This window comes from Pan troglodytes, chromosome 15 (genome assembly GCF_028858775.2).
Source record: "Pan troglodytes isolate AG18354 chromosome 15, NHGRI_mPanTro3-v2.0_pri, whole genome shotgun sequence".
Lineage (NCBI taxonomy): Eukaryota > Metazoa > Chordata > Mammalia > Primates > Hominidae > Pan > Pan troglodytes.
Genome location: NC_072413.2, coordinates 14,405,206 through 14,418,833, shown reverse-complemented (window position 1 = coordinate 14,418,833; position 13,628 = coordinate 14,405,206). Strand labels below are relative to the sequence as shown.

The 13,628-nt window shown below is 50.3% G+C and overlaps 1 long non-coding RNA gene across 2 annotated transcripts; it reads right to left on the bottom strand.

The window, feature by feature from the left end:
- Nucleotides 1–3,922: 3,922 nt before the first annotated feature.
- On the bottom strand, nucleotides 3,923–11,134 carry LOC134808265 (uncharacterized). Of its 2 annotated transcripts, none has more exons than XR_010150854.1 (3): nucleotides 11,029–11,134; nucleotides 5,889–7,530; nucleotides 3,923–5,104 (listed from the first exon to the last, which is right to left on the bottom strand). It is a non-coding gene; the product is annotated as an uncharacterized LOC134808265 (long non-coding RNA). The 2 variants fall into 2 exon arrangements; XR_010150855.1 differs by having other exon boundaries at nucleotides 7,387–7,530.
- Between the last annotated feature and the right edge of the window lie 2,494 nt (nucleotides 11,135–13,628).

Genomic DNA, 13,628 nt, shown 5'->3' with positions numbered 1-13,628 from the left:
ACAAAGGGTGGTGTCCAGGCATGTGCCAGTTGAATGGGGAAATGTTTGACCTTTCCATCAATGCCAAGGAAAATCGAAGAACACCTAGGACCCGGGGAGTGGGGAGCCTGTGCCTGACCCAAGCCACGTTTTCACATGCCTACCAGAGGAGCAAAGAGGTTTCTGCAAAATTCGCTCCACCCCCAAACCTCCACCGCCCTGGTAGCCCTAACGCAACTTCGGCTGCGCCCAGCCACAGCCCCAGCCCCAGCCCCAGCCCAGTCCCTTTGGGTCCCCGACGTTCGTTTCAGCCAGAAGATCAAGGGAGTCAGTCCACCCAGGAGCAGAGGAGAGGATGTCCCTCATGAATGAGACAGGAAGTGCAGAGGAAATGTGACACTACCTGTCCTGGAAGACAAGGCCTGTCACAGTCGCCTAGTGCTCATTCTAGGCAGTCCACCCACCCATGAGGGGAAACGTGGAGAAGAAGGAAGCTTCTCTGCCTGAGACACGAATGGAAGCCAGGAGCTCCCAGGTCATGCGACCTGCCCAATCAAGCTGAAACACGTTTGGAGAGAGAAACAATCACGACACGGATCTCGAAGAAATGTCTCCCTGACGGACTGGGAAGTCACCTTTGTTGAAGACATTGGGCCTCAGCGAAAGGCTTCAAGGCACTTGAGAAACAGGTGAGGCAGAGCAGGAGGGAGGACAGGGCAGACGCCGGCGGCCAGGCAGGATATATCACGGTTCCACTGCCAGGGTCATAAGGGGTGGGGTTCCAAAAGGGTGGCTTGTCCAGAGAGGCCAGCGTTCCAGTGACAGGGATTGTTGCCATCTCCCATTCCCGGCTTCCTCTTCCAGACCATATTGTGGTGTGGCTTCATTTCTCAGAGAAGGGCCATGCAAAAATACAAGCATCTTCTCTGATGTGGGTCCGCTGGTCTCCTGCGGGACAAAGAGCTCCTGTGGGGCTCGTGTCCTCGTCTGCAGTGTGTTCCTCTTGATCCTAGAAAAGAGGCCGCTCAGGATGGGGATGATATTTCAATTGTTCCGGGACCGAAGCAACTCCTCATGTGGGCCAGGCCTTCACACACCCAAAGTGGAACCGCGGCGGTGAAAATGATTGACAACCGGTCTCATGACCCAGGCAGAGAGACAGAAACATGCTCACCAAAGACAGTCCGCCATGCGAGAAACAGCTTTGTGGCGTTCAGGGCAGATTCGGCCAAGGACTCACACGCACAAGGGCACACACACACAAACCGACAGAAAGAGGGAAAGAAACACACAGAGACTGAGAGACAGAGAGAGAAGAGAGAATGAGAGACACACACACACACCCACACACACATACACACACAGACACACACACAGAGTCTTACAGCAGAGGCATTGAAACACACCCACAGGCAACCCCTGCGTCTATGACGCTCTGCTTTCGAGGAGAACGAGCCTTCGGTGAGAGAGCACCCCAGGGGCACGCAGGCCATCCTGTCCTCGAGATCACCACGTGACGACTTTTCGGGAGACTCACCCCAACCAACACCATCCGGGCAGGCCTGAGGGAGGGATTCCGTGCTGCCTTCTCCGGACTCTGCGTCGGGTTTCCTCACCCTGTTCGGCCCTTTGTGACTCTTGGCATCCAGAGACTTTCCCCTCGACCCGGTGGAGAGGTCAGGCCGGAGCCTCAGAGCCTTGACACCCAAGCACTGCCACGGAAGTCTCCCGCTTTGCCAAGCCTCGGGGACTGGTTTCTAAGACAACCATGGGAACCACTGTGAAGGGAGAAGCCGCTCGTGCCTCGCGCATGTGCATTGGCTGGGCCGACTCGTTCTCCCCTCCTGGCAGTCAGGCTGCGTCCCCTTTAAAGAACGCCACCGCTGAGAAGTGACCCTCAGATCTCCCTTCCTGAATTTCTTTAGGGAAAGCAACAACCATCCCTGTAAGCCATGGGTTTTCATGGGGAGGAAGGAGAGGGCTAGTTGTCTGAGAGGGAAACTGCTTAAGGCTGCAGACTAGGAAATGGGATTCCAGGTTTAAGATAGCTCCTTTCTGGACCTCAGTCCTTCACCTAGTCACCTAGTCACAGGGTGGATTGCCTCTAAGGATACTTAGGAGAAAAGGAACCAAATTCAGGATGGTTCTCCTTGCTTTAAGCCTTGATGGGAGACGGGGAGGCCAACCCTTCTCTGCAGACCATGATCCTCACTAGACAGAGGAGCTCCAAACTTGCCTGTCTCATCCCATGCACTGACGGTGCCTGGCCTGGCTCCAAACTCCCGAAAGGAACTATTTTACAGGTGCCAAAAAGGGGACACTGTTGATAATAATAATAAAATGAAACAATCTGATTGGGGCATTGCTGGATCAGAAAATGTGTGACATTTTTAAAGTTAAATAGTTAAAAAATTTTAACTATTAAACATTTTAAATATTAAGCCTGATCTGTTTGGTAGCCCTGGAGCAGGGCTGAGGCATAGAGAGAAATCTTTCCTTCAGCCAGGTTGTCTGTGTCACACTGATTTATTTTTGTTTTATTTGTGGATTTCTTAATGGACCCAATGGTGGTTCCTCTTTGCACCCCTCGGGTTGACAGGCAATTCCTTCCTAGCCCAGGTCTCAGCTCTGGTTTAGTTTTCAAAACTTTTGGGGGTCCAGGGAGCCAGGAGACTGGAGATAGAAAGCAGAAGTGCACTGGGACGGTGGGTCTGCCTTGGCTTATCCCCAAATTTCTGGATTCCAGGTGCCTTGCTCCAGTCCCCGCCCCATCCTAGGCTCAGGATGCTCTCCCACCCTACTAACCACTGGTCCGGTCAAAGCCCAAGCTGCTGCCAGCCGCCATGTTATCTCCCAGCCTGGCTAGGGTGCCTGCTAGCCAGCAGTGGCTATGGTGGTGTGCAGAGTGAGGGTGAGTTTTTGTATTGACTGCCATTCCGTTTACCTCAAGAAGTATGTTTGGGCAACCATTCTGTGCCAGGCAGCAGACAGTCCCTCCACTGCAGGAATTCCTAGTCCTGTGGGCAGGGGTGTGTGGAGGATGGCACATGGTGGTTAGCCTGGTCCAAGGGTCTCCACTCCCTTCCTAGCATCCGAGAGATCCTGGAGGCTAGGTTGGCCACAGAGACTGAGTTCAGGACAATTCCTTCACGCAGTTAACGAAGTTATCTGTAACTCCCTGGTTAAAACACACACACACACACACACACACACACACACACACACACACAAACACAAAAACTGGCAGTCGTGGGAGGTATTTCCCCACTGGGCTGGTTGGTAACAGGGGAAGAACTGTGGACCCCTGGCCGAGTGGCACCTGGAAGGAGGCTGACGTAAGAGTGGTGTAGCTGTGAGTGGGAGAAATGGGATCTAGTGGGGTAAGTCCATGTTCCCTGTTCCTAAAGTCAAATTCTCCCTGAAAAGACCCAGGGCAGCACTGTTAGGGAGCTGAAGGAGTCCCTCTGTGCCCAGAGGGAATTAGGCCACTCAGGCCTCAGAGAAAGAGGGCGGGTGGTGAGGACAACCTCCCCAAGCCCCCATCAGAGCAGGCCCAATACTTGGAAATTCACTCCTCAGTCCACCAGATTCTGGTCCCATCCTACATCCCCACCAGGGCACAGGAGGCCCACATAAAAACAAGCTTTATTTGGCCAAATTAACTCACTTTCCTGGATTGCCTCACTTATTGGAAAGCGAAAGTACACCCCACGCTCCTCGCCCTGTCCCTGCCTAAACCTCTTTATCTCTGAAGCCCACTCTTTGAGACCTAAAAATTAGGGTTCAACAGAAACGCTCTAGGACTACAGGAGTGACACGACAGTCCCTATCCTACAGTGCACTAAAAGCCAAACTGAAGGCTGCTTCCTCGGTGGAGAGTGTCTCAGGTTGAGGTGGCAGGACTGTTAGCCGCTTCTCATTTTACAAGCTCCTTGTCCACAGTCGTCTGCGCCAGCACCTCACAAAACTGGTTCTTGCCTTCTGGTGGGTGCTGGTGTTTACCCCTTTCCTCCCACTATCTGTTCAAACTGAGCCCACCAACCCTCCATTCACCTCCCCTCCTTAAGGCTCCCTGAGCTCTATTTACCCTTTTGTAACTCCATCCCTCCATAAGTACACAACTCTCCTAGCTGGTTTCCTAGAGGGCAGATATAGTGTTTCCAGTTGGCCCTCTGCAGATATCTGTGAATAAGTCTCTCCCAGCCCCTACATATAAATATGTCTGTTCTGGACAGACAGGCCTAAGTCCCAACGTAAACACATCACAAGATAATTACACCTTATATACATACAGATCTCTCTATAGAGTTATATTTGAAAGTGTCTATAACTCTAGAGAGAGATTGCAGCATGCACATATAGGACTATAATTACTTATGTCTATTTTTATAACTATGCAGTTATAAATAGATATGCCTATATATAGTGATAATAATATAGAAATCTCTCCATAGCCATATATGGCTCTAAGTGAATGCTCTAAATACACTATTTTGCAATCAATAAGTATATATCTCCTCATACATAATTCTAACAATATACGTTTTTATCTATATAGCTGTTCAGAGATAGAAATCTGTCAGGATATCAAATGTACATAAAGCCGGATGGCTGTAAGAGAGTCGCATATTTTCCCATATATAAATCTGCTCCTATAACTACTGTATATGCACAAATACAATGGAAATAATTATATTTCCCTCAAACGTAAATCTGTAAATACAACCACAGCACATTTAGGTACGGTTAGACATAGAGCAATATTTCCTAGACATCAGTCTGTCAGTAGAGCCACCAGTGCCTCCAAACAGAGAGTTATAGAGGGAGTTACAAATAAACTCTCCAGATGTGAATGGATCAGAAGAACTAGATGTAAACATGACTCCAAGCCATTCCTCCTTCTTCTTCTTCTTCTTTGTAAGATATTCCTGAAGCAAGCCCAGTCATATAACAGGGTGCAGAGGTGTCTGGGTACTGGTATTTTTTTCCCCAAGGAGGATTGGAGGTCGCTGGACTTTGGGAAACTGTGCAGGAGTGAGTAGGGGACAGTGCCCGCTCCCAACACAGCCCAGAAGCCCCTTCCGTCTGTCTCCTGGTGGCTGAGAGCTCGGGCAAGTGGAGAGGCCTAAGGGAGAAAAATGAAAAAGCAGAATCTGGCTTGAGTCATTTGGCCCTTCGGCCTAAAACCCTCTCAACAGGGAAGGCCCGAACAGGCGTCGGAGCGGAGAGAGCCCACGAGGCCCAGAGGCTGGGGGAAAGGGGCTGCAGGCCGGGCTGCGGAGGCCAAGCAGAGTCGCCAGCCGGTGCCTGACCACCCGGCGCCACATCGCCCGGGGCCGCTGCCTCTCTGGCGGCCTGGAACACAAAACCCGGGCCCTAGCCCTGCGCCCTGTGCTCAGCACTCTCACTGGTCTTATTTTATTGCTGTTTTGTCCAATTAGGTATCGCAGCGTCCTCCACCCGGTGTTGTTTTCAAATGCGAGGGCACCCAGGGCTTTCTGAATGCGTGTGTGTGTGTGTGTGTGTGTGTGTGTGTGTGTGTGTGCTGGCTTTAAATAAGTGACTCAGTGGATAGTGTATTTCTCTTTTCAGACCAAATGGGTCACCGGCTACTGAAAAAGAATTCAGACCTCTGAAAGGGTTCGTGACAAATTTTTTAGAAGTTCTCACGCTCATTTGTTACAATGATTTTCTTGTCTTTTTTCTCTTTTAAAAAAGTTGGCTAATTTGTGTTTCTATATTCCTCTTTAATTTTATTTTTATTGGGGGTACAAATGTTTTTAAAGGAGGGATTTCGTTAGACCTGAAACTGTGGGGTGGCTTCCTCTCTAGCAAACTTACTATCTCTACCCCTGTGATTCCCATCTCCCCCAAGAAAACAAACTAATTAAATGACCAGAAAACTGTACCTGGAGAAAATGAGGTATATGTTGCAGGATCCAGGACCGCGGTCTTTGCTTACTTCATGAAAAATCGGCTGGTCTCCAAACTCACGAAGGAAAATTCAAGGCGCCTCAACTCCTCCTTTTAAATTTTTTAATAAAGGGCCTAGAAAGGGAACTTTCCCTGGGCCTGCCGGAGCCCCAGCCTGGCTCTCCCAACTTCCCAGCAGACATAAGTGTTTTTCTGCTTCCGTTCGGGCACCCTGACTTCCCGGGCATCTCTGAGCTCCTGCCGGATCAAGGCTGTGGTCATCACCTCATTCATCTCTGCCCCTTGGCCTGAGCCTACACATTTGGCCTCCTTCTTAAAACAGGGGCTCCTAGAGAGTCCCAAAATCCATTAACCATTCCCAAATGTGGGATCCCTTCCCTGATCACACAAAGCAGAAGCCTGAGAAAAAAAGCAACAAAGAGTGGCCTCCTGGCTCTCCTTCCCCTCTTCTGTCCCTTGTCTGGAAAAGGGGTTCCCAACCCCAGCCCCGCCAAGAGCATATTAAGAAGCTTTCTTCCTCCCTTCCTTTCCTATCTCCCCCTCAGATTCTGTGATCCTGACTCCTTCTGTCTCCACCTCAAAATATTTCCTCATGCATTTTATTGTTATTCTGTTATGGAGGGACTGTTAACTACTGTTTTATTATTATTATTCATTAATTATTGTTATTATGATTGTTGTTAGAGATTTGTTCACCACCGTTCAAGGGACAGCAGCCTGGCCCAGGGGGAAGCCTGCCTCTCCTTCTCTGTCTCTCTCTCTCTCTCTCACACACACACACATACACACACACACACCCTAACACAGTGCACACTCACGCATATATGCTCACAAATGCCTGCTGTGTTCAGGCCCCTGCACAGCAATCCGAAGAGGCAGGCATCCTACCCCAGCACGCAAACAACACACTGCCCACGCACACCAGCATTCAGGCAGAACACCATCCCCAGACCAATGCCAAAACCCACACGCACCGAGCTTGCAAGGAAAGGAAAATACATAAAGAATCCCTTCTCTCCAAAACCTGGAGGGGCGAGTCAGGCCTCTGTCTCTTCCCCCCAGTCGCTTTCGCTTTCTCTTTTTTTTTTTTTTTCTCCTTGTTTACAGCTTCAGAGAGCTCAAGGCCCATAAATCTTGAGGGGTCCACAGAGCACAGAGCACATTTGTAGGCATCGTTAGGACTCGCTAATACCTAAGCCCATTAAGGAGTGTGTATGCACGTGGTTTCCGGTGTGTATTAACTTATAGTTAAATTCTGAAGGAAAGGGCATTGTGAATTAACATACACCAAATCCATCATGGGCTTTTGTCATATCAGATTAGTCAGTCATGGGTTTGGGGGAGCAACTTGCCTGGGTCGGGGTGTACCCACCCTTCAAACTTTGTGGAACAGGCCCGGGGGTCTTGGGAAACACGAAGGCATTCCTATCCAGCCCCAGTCATTCGGATCCCCCAGGCCTAGCGGCTGCACACCTGTGAGATGGTGGAGGGACTGCAGACCCGGGTGTGGGAGGCCAGTGCCAGCGAAGAGAGGTGGGCAAGGGAGGCCCTTCCAGCGTCCTGCTGGGGTTGAGTTGGGGCGACTCGTCCTGTGGCCGCTGGATCGTCTGGTTTCCGCTTTCCGAAAGAAATGAGAGGAGAGGCAAGTGGAGTCGCTGAACTTTGATTAAACCATAGAGAAGACAGTGGGAGGAGGGGGAAAAAAAAGATCGGAGAAGGAGGAGGAGGTGGCCGAGAGATCGAGGAAAGGAAGTGCTAGCAGCTCAGGGGAATTTGGAAATCTCTCCAAGGGGCTGAAAGCTGGAAGTTGTATGAAGGTGTTCCTTTCCCACACCCCAGCTACTCCGCCCCAGTCGAAGAGGCTAATTCCGGGCCTCTTATAAAAATAAGAAAGAAAAGGTAAAGAAAAAGAAAATCTAATTATGTGGCATGTTTCAGCCAGGTGTTCCTGGTTCCAATGACTCAGACCCTATTGGAGCCCCGAGGATCTGGATAATTGGGCCTGCATAGACAGAGATGAAGGATGCCATTTCTAAAAGGAGGAAGGGGAGAGGAAAGTCCACCTCTTGGGGTCTTATAGAAAATGCCAAAGACCAACCAAGCTAAATTATTGTGTCCGTGTAGATCTATTTCCCTATTTACATACAGCAGGCTGTGGGGGTGGGGGGTGAGGGAAGGCCGGGAATAAACCACCAGGATGGAGCTGGCTGGCAGGAGAGAAAATGCGCCCCCCCGGCCCTTTGCGGGAACAGCCAAGGGGCCTCCTCAGCTCGCAGCTCAGGTGGCCGCGCGGCGGACCGGTCCGGGGCTGGGGGCCGGGGCCGGGCTGGGGGAGGGGAGGCGGGGGTGGGAGGGGAGGCGGGGGTGGGAGGGGAGGCGGGGGTGGGAGGGGAGGCGGGGGTGGGAGGGGAGGCGGGGGTGGGAGGGGAGGCGGGGGTGGGAGGGGAGGCGGGGGTGGGAGGGGAGGCGGGGGTGGGAGGGGAGGCGGAGGCGGGCCCTCCCCGGGCGCTGTGAACTTTAGCTGGGCCGCCGCCTGTCAGCCCCAGAAAGCGTTAAAGGTGCAGCAGCCCGCGCCAGCCTCCGCAGCCGCCTTTGTACGCGTGATTTATGACTTCAATCTTGGTTCACCAAGAGTTCACATGGCTTTCGCTGCTGTTGAAGGTTAACAGATGGTCTTCGCTTGACAAGTGGGACTATTGAAAATTCCTTCTTCTTCTTCTTTTTTTTTTAATTTTAGAAGCCAAGAGCAGAGGCTCAGGAGAGAAAAAAATTGGGGGGGGGGCGGGGGACAGGGGTTGCAGGTGGGCCAAAATGGTAGGTCAGGAAGGTTTGTCTTCCTATGTTTAGGATTTTTTGTTGTTAGGATTTGCGTGCGTGTTGGGGAGAGGGTAGAGAATAAGAGTGAGCTAGGCAAGAGATGTAAAGATCTCTCATATTTAGACGTTAAAGGAGTGAAAAAAAAACCTTGTGCTTCCACAGTTAATTATCTGGGTAACTTGGGTCACACCCCCTAACTGATTCTCCTCTAGAGACCAGAAATGTGCCAGGTAAGGGAGAGAGTTTGGGTAAAGGGTAAGGTTTGTGTGCTTCTCACTGGGTGTACTTGATCATCCACCTTACCTGGGTAACTACTTTTTTTTTTTTTTTTTGGAATTGGGGTCCAGTTCTGTTTCCCAGGCTGGAGTGTTGTGGCACCATCATAGTTCACTGAAGCCTCAAACTCCTGGGCTCAATTAGTCCTCCCACCTTAGCCTCTTAAGTATGTGAGACTGCAGGCATGTGCCACACCGCCAGGCTGGGTAGCTGCTTTTCAATGTGCTTCTGCACCCACAGATTTGGACAAGGGTATTTTTAGGCAGCAGTCTTTCAACTCTCTTCATCCTGTAGGTTTAGCCTGCCATTTACATTTAATGCACATGAAGAGGCTAATAGGAAGGAAATCTATAGAACTGGAATTGGAAGTCCTTTCAAATCCCAAATCCCCTTGGTCTAAGAGCCAGTCTCTTTTCTTTCTAGCGTTTTGACAAAGGTCGTGCCACAGCAGAGGTGGTGGTCAAAGACCTCCTAAAGACCAGGATCTAAGGCCCCTTTGTGATCTAAGGCTCTGAGTACTTGGAGAGACAAAACTCACTCCTTCTTTGTAGATTCAGAGAGACAGAGAGAGAGAGAGAGAATGAGGAGATACCTTGAAGCTGAGGGTCTGCTTGGCTCTTCGAGGTTTTTTTTTTTAAGATATGTTTTTAAAAATTTTTCTGGAGTGGGAATTGGGATTGTGTGCACTGGGAAGGGGAACAGCAGAGAGCTGGGTCTGGAGTTGGGTGTGCCTCCCTAGCCCTATTTAGGCCCCATCTCCATTACCGATGCTAGTTAAATGTCTTCTTAAGAGATAGAGCCAGCCCCTCAAATCCAGATCTGGGAACCAAAGGCATCCACGCTAGAAGGGGCACTCCCTGCTTCTCTTTCTACATAGCATTAGAGAGGTATTTTCCCACCATGTGAGGACTTCGATAAGAGAAGGAGAAGAGCCAGAAAGATGTCCACATCTCACCGGGACACCTAGCACCAGGCCCTCCTACAGGGGAACTCACACGTAAATAGCAGAATGGGGAGCAGAGAACAGAGAGACCCCAGAAATCCAGAGTCCAGACTCTGAGGTCACTTTGGCAGGAATGGTCCTCTGGCCTTATGAAGAACAGAGGGGTAATATGGCACTGTTTAGAAGCTCAGGGGGTGGTAGCTGTTAGGAGGAATCAGACAAGGAAGCTAATGAATCTCTTCCAGGTTCTGGTTGGGAAGCAGAGGAATGAACTTAACGGCCTCTGGAAGTAATGTCTATACTGAAGTCCCCTTCTCACCCTTTCTGACTGTGATCCTCCCTGGGAAATAATTCCAGTGGGCTTGTGCTTATCTGCAAGTCTGGGGTAATTATGAATTATTAATTCATCATTAAGACTTGATTGTGACCGTTGTTCTCCAGTGGACCCATTTATCTCCTTCTTTGTGAGGCAGAGGGCAGCCTCTGTTAGCCCTTGGCTTCTGTAACAGGCAAACCGAGGCCAGCCCCTCTTGAAGGCAGTCCTTGAACTCTGCCCTAGGTGGGATGGTTGCCTCATTACCAGTCAAGTCATGTTGCACCTCAGAGTATTTGTGGGATACAGCCACCTCCCACAAACTTCAGATTTCAAAGTGCTTTGTAGACTCCTGGAGAGATAGAGTAGGGGATTGGGAGTGAGACTCCAACACGGGAAGAAACTTGGCCAAGCTGTGTGTGGAGACAGGAATTAAGGCGAGGTGGGAGGACTCCCAGGCACAGTATCCAAGCAATCTGGGATCAGGAATGGGCATTTTGCCTTCCTTAACCTGAGGAGATGCTAGTCTCCCTCAACTCTCTGGGGATCCCTGAACACACATCTGGCCCCTTTTCCTGACCTCTCTTTCCCCCACCAGCCTCTCAATCGAGAAGCACAGATTTCAAGTCACATCATCCCCTCCGATGGTTAGGGGTGGGAAAGTCAGATCTGCCGGTTGTTTCACATCTGTGAGAGGGCTGGAGAGGGAGAAAATTGCTTTTATCCCATGAGGTAATGCCCATCTAAACCCCTGCTGTAAGCTCACCTCCCCCAGCACTGAAACAATATTCTTCATCCTTTTTTTCCCCTCTTCTTCCCTCTGGAACCACATGCAAGGAGATTGAGGGCAGGAGAGGCAGCTCCCAACAGCTGTACCTAGAGGAAGAGAAAGAAGTAGGAAATGAGGGGAGAGTGGCTTAAACCTGTTGTTTCCCACAAGGTTTATCTCCGTTCTTCAAACCCAGGTCAACACCTTGAAACCGGAGCCATGGGAAGCCCTCTCTCCTTGTTCCCCCAACTCTCTCTCTCTGACAGAAAAGGAGCCCTGTGTCCCTCCCTGAGGCCAAGGGGCTGCTCTAAAAACTGCTCTAAGAACACTACCACTTTCTACAGGACACCTGAGGTCCCAACCCCCATGTATCTCTCAGTGCCTGTCTGGTCCAGAGGGAGCCAGTGGCTCTTGCCAGCACATCACCATTTTGTGCCCCACGAGGGGGTGGTCCATGGAGTCATCTCAACTTTCAGCCCAGACTTCACTCATTCTTTCTCCAAGCCACGAAAACATTCCTTGGTCTCTCCCAAGCCAGGAGGCAGGTAGGAAGCCCATCCAGAGGGTCCCCTGGAACTGGCTAATATAGTTTAATTTACTGTTTGGTGGTAAATAAAGAGAACTTGGGGAAAAAGGGAAGGAGCAACTGTGCCTAGCATCCTTCTCAGCCACCCCTCCCCTGGACATTGGCTTTCTCCTTGAAACAGTGCACTGTTGTTCTTGGACAACCATTCCCCACCATCTTCATTGGAAGGGCTTGAGTTTCACCCTCCATTCACCCCCATTAATCACCCCAGCAGCTAAACATCACCCAGCCCCCTCTGGACATTTCTCTTCTTGCCCTTAGTATTCACGGCGGAGCATTCCTCTCCGCTGCATGCTCACAAAGACCCCTCCTCTGACACGAGGTCCCTCCCACTCCCCAACCACCCAGTCCACGATGGGCACTGCTCACTGTTCTGGATGTTCCAACTGCCGGCGCCCACTCCTGGACCCTGTTCCCCCACTCCCCAGCTATCTCCATAGCCACTGCCCCCTTCCCATGCACGTGTTGGCTTACCACACCCTCCTTCAGGTACCTCCTCTTAGCCCTACAAACCCTCTTCAGTCTTTCCCAGCCACCATTCTGCCCTCGATGCTCTATGCATGTGTAGCCCTTGTCTGCTTCCCTATACTTCTCCTTGCTTCTCTCTTCTTTCGTTCCCCAAGACATTCCATAGGCACTTCATATGGTGGACCTGAAGCCCTTCCCTTCTGGCCTTGAGAAAGTGGGAGGCAGTGTACCACAGGGGTTAAAAGCATGGGTTTGTGATTCAAGTCCCTGATCTGACACTAGCTAGTTGTACAAACTTGGGCAAATTACTTAACCTCTCTGAGCCATCCATAAAATAGACCTACCCACTGACCTTATAGAGTTGTTCTGTAGATCAGATTAAATTTTATTTGCATAGATCCAAGCATTCAGCAGGGGCTTGATAAATGGTAGTTATTGTGCTACAAGCTTCTTGTGAAGAAAGAAAGATGATCTTCAGATTCTAAAAAGTGAAGGAATTGCCTCCTCCAGCACCAGAGAGGGAGGGATAAAAATTACACAGTCTTGCAGATAAGCAGGGCCCATTTACCGGGCAGTGATACTCTTCTATTAGCTCTAGAGGGTCTCAACTTTCACTGCACATTGGAACCCCCAGCGAGTTTTTTTGTTTGTTCGTTTTTGTTTTTGAGATGGTGTCTTGCTCTTGTCGTCCAGGCTAGAGTGTGGTGGCACATCTCGGCTCACTACAAACTCTGCCTCCTGGGTTCAAGCAATTATCCCTGCCTCAGCCTCCTGAGTAGCTGGGATTACAGGTGCTTGCCACCATGCCCAGCTAATTTTTGTATTTTTAATAGAGACGGGGTTTCACCATGTTTGCCAGGCTGGTCTCGAACTCCTCACCTCAGGTAATCTGCCCGCCCCTGCCTCCCAATGTGCTGGGATTACAGGTGTGAGCCACCATGCCCGGCCACAAGTTTTTTAAATCCCACCTCCAGAGATTCCAATTTGGTTGGCCTGTAGTAGGGCCTGGGCATCTGGATTTTTAAAACTCCCCAGGTTGCTAATGTGTAGCCAGAGGTTGAGATCCAGGCCCTAGGAAATGATACAAGAGATAAGGGGAGGGCTGACACTTCTGCCAGAGCAAGGGAGGGGAGGGATACTCAGCTGAGAGCTGCTTCTCAACCTTGGACATCCCCTCACCAGTGGCACTGCTTCAGTCGGGGAGGTTTTCACTTAGAATTAGCTTCTCTTGAGATCCCAGAATTTCAGAGACTCTCACCCTTTTCATTTCCTATAGCTATTAGAATTTACAAAGGGGCCACCCCAAGAGGAGACAGAGGAATCGACAAATTGACCTCTAAGAGGCTCGTCTCTTATCAGAAAAGCATATGGTCCCCAGACCACCAGTGATAGAAGCAGAGGCAGACACCTCCAGTAGTGGGAAAATTTGTAGTTACATAGTAAATGGAGTTTCTACCTGGTTGCTACAATAATAGGCCAAGCAATTAGGATACAAGTATCCAGGATCTTTTCCTATATTTCCAAAAAGATAAATCACCCCTAG